Source organism: Schistocerca piceifrons, chromosome 6 (genome assembly GCF_021461385.2).
Source record: "Schistocerca piceifrons isolate TAMUIC-IGC-003096 chromosome 6, iqSchPice1.1, whole genome shotgun sequence".
In the NCBI taxonomy this organism is placed as follows: Eukaryota; Metazoa; Arthropoda; class Insecta; order Orthoptera; family Acrididae; genus Schistocerca; species Schistocerca piceifrons.
This window is the reverse complement of record NC_060143.1, coordinates 574,368,640-574,372,220: the sequence shown is the minus strand read 5'-3', so window position 1 is coordinate 574,372,220 and position 3,581 is coordinate 574,368,640.

Genomic DNA, 3,581 nt, shown 5'->3' with positions numbered 1-3,581 from the left:
AATCTTTTAAATACATGAAATCATCAGTCTTTTTGTAGCTTCATTAAAGATTTTCATTTCACATGAGTTGAAACCTTTTTCAGTAAGCCTGTGTGTCAAAATGCGTTGCTACAGAGTTATTTTTGGTTCAGGATAGAATTCGTTTGCAGTGAGATTTTTCAAATAACGCACTAAACAATACATACATAACAAGAATATACACAATACAGTCACATTAATGTGCCCACCACCTACGTTTGACATCAATATAGACTAACCACTCACAGATGGCAGGTAGTGGCACCAGCAGTGGAGACAATATGAAGCATGTTGGGAATACACAGTAAACAGTGCAGTCATTGAAATAATGTGGGAATGCAGTGATTTATCTGACATTCAAAATGGAATGATCATTAGCTCGCAGAATGTGTGCAGAGTTTGAAGAGATCTGGGATGAGTTTACCTTACACCTTTGTCCACCAAATTCCCCAGCTATAAATCCAATCGACAATCGATGGTACCATCTCAATCAGGTTGTTTGTGGCATGGATCCTCAACTGAGAAACCTAGCACAGTTGTACACAACAATGGCATCAGCATGGCTCCACACCCCTATTCGTACCTTCTGGAAGCTCACTGACTCCCTTCCTACATGTCTCACTGTGGTCCGCACTGCAATAGGTGGCTATTCAGTCATCTGACAGGTGATCACATTAATATGACTGGTCAGTGTATATGAAGGTAGAGATATTATATATAGATGAGGTGACTTACCGAACAATATATATTTACAAATGTCTGCTTGTGTCTGTGTATGTGTGGATGGATATGTGTGTGTGTGCAAGTGTATACCTGTCCTTTTTTCCCCCTAAGGTAAGTCTTTCCGCTCCCGGGATTGGAATGACTCCTTACCCTCTCCCTTAAAACCCATATCCTTTTGTCTTTCCTTCTCCTTCCCTCTTTCCTGACGAGGCAACCATTGGTTGCGAAAGCTAGAATTTTGTGTGTATGTTTGTGTTTGTTTGTGTGTCTATCGACCTGCCAGCGCTTTTGTTTGGTACGTTTCATCATCTTTCTTTTTAGATATATTTTTCCCACGTGGAATGTTTCCCTCTATTATATTCATATCATTAATTTGAAGCCAACAATCATGTTTGTTATTGTTATCGTTATTGTTATTGTCACTGTTACATTTCGAAGTCTTTTCTGTCGTCTTATTTCCTCCTTCTGTTTTTGCCAGCAGTTTCACTTTCTATTCACCTTCTCCCTTTTTTACCGTAATCCAGTATACAATTTTATCCCGTCGATATACACTCAATAATACGTAAATCACTTCGAAACAAAAAAAAAAAAAAAAAAAAAAAAAAAAAAAATAATAATAATTTTTTTTTTTTTTTTCCCGCTTTGCTGCTATAAAATCCACCGTTTCCAGTCCACAAACAGTTCCTTTTAGCTATTAAACAACCCTTTCGGCAGTTTTAATAACTTTTGCTTTATTTCCATTTCCGTTTTTCTCACATCACCGATCATTTTTAGCCGCTTCCCACAGGTTTTAACGTCATTATTTCTTCATCAAACAATTGTTAGCTTCATTTCCATAATCTGCCACCACCAAACCACTCCTTTTAATACATCCTCACGTAGTTTTTTCGAAATTTTCCCGAATTTCTCCACCCTTTAACGTGTTTTATGCACATCATTATCTACCTACACAAGTTCACCACAGGATCAACATAGCCCAGCCCTAACCAACCCTTTTTCGCCTTTTTTCACACCAGATCTCCATTTGCTTTCTAATTTTACCTTTATCTCTCCCCATATATTTTTTCATATTTATTTTCATTTTCATTTCAGCCTCGTGTTCCACTTTCCACCTTCTAGTACCATGTCACCCTCACAACACCTTCACAACGACCCCATTAAGTTTTATTTACATTCCCTCCGCAAACATACCTTCGCCCTAGCCAGATTACACTCCCATATTTTATTTTCTCAGGCCTGTCTGACATTTGGCATCACCCCCAAAGGCCTCACACTTAAAGTTCCCATCTCTGGCTGCAACCCTTCTTTCCATCAGTCCCTATACCAGTTCCAAACCAAACAATCCATTGCCCTCACCCACCTAATCCTTCACCTACACATCCACTCAGCCAATCAACACGCCCATCAACTCCTATCCTTTATAAAAATCCTCAATCTTTCCTCTCCCACATCCACACCTGTTGTTCAGAGCATCCTCCTACAGGCCAACCGCAAATTAGAACAGCATGCCACCCTCCACCTTAAAAAACTATCCAATCTCCTGGTTTCCCACCTCCGGAAAGGCAACTCACTCACCCTTCACAACCTTTCCAGCAAACCTCAACCTCCTCTCATTGCACACAAACCCAGTCTCTCCCATCTACTCAATCTCCCACTTCCAGCTCCACTCCCTCCAAAACCTCAAAATTCCAATCAACGCAATCTGGAACCACAACACCCCAGTTCAGTAGTTAACCTTTCCTCCAAACCTCTCTCCCAATCCGAAACCTCTGTCCTATCCAAAGGCCTCACCTTCAGCCCCACTCCCAGATTTAACCAAACAGCCCTCGTCAAAGATTTACTGTCCTACACCCGTACTCTCTGCTGGAAATATCACTTTGCCACGAAGAAAAATGATCCTAATCCTACTCCTAATGATCCAATTCCCCAAGACACTATCCAAATTGAACCATGCCTGGAACAGTTCCGTCCTCCGTCACAGCGGGACCCACCTCCTCTTCCTCAAAATCACCCTCTCCTAACCTTCCAGGAATTTCTGACTTCCAGCCTTGCCTCTCAATCCTTCTTAAAAAACCTTAATCCTACTCCCAACATCACCACTGCTGAAGCCCAGGCTATCCGTGATCTGAAGGCTGACCGATCCATCGTCATTCTTCCGGCGGACAAGGGTTCCACAACTGTGGTACTTGATCGTCGGGAGTATGTGGCTGAGGGACTGCGTCAGCTTTCAGACAACACTACTTACAAAGTTTGCCAAGGCAATCCCATTCCTGATGTCCAGGCGGAGCTTCAAGGAATCCTCAGAACCTTAGGCCCCCTACAAAACCTTTCACCCGACTCCATCAACCTCCTGACCCTACCAACACCCCGCACCCCTACCTTCTACCTTCTTCCCAAAATTCACAAACCCAATCATCCCGGCCGTCCCATTGTAGCTGGTTACCAAGCCCCCACCGAACGCATCTCTGCCTACGTAGATCAACACCTTCAACCCATTACATGCAGTCTCCCATCCTTCATCAAAGACACCAACCACTTTCTCAAACGCCTGGAATCCCTACCCAGTCTGTTACCCCCGGAAACCATCCTTGTAACCATTGATGCCACTTCCTTATACACAAATATTCCGCATGTCCAGGGCCTCGCTGCGATGGAGCACTTCCTTTCACGCCGATCACCTGCCGCCCTACCTAAAACCTCTTTCCTCATTACCTTAGCCAGCTTCATCCTGACCCACAACTTCTTCACTTTTGAAGGCCAGACATACCAACAATTAAAGGGAACAGCCATGGGTACCAGGATGGCCCCCTCGTATGCCAACCTATTCATGGGTCGCTTAG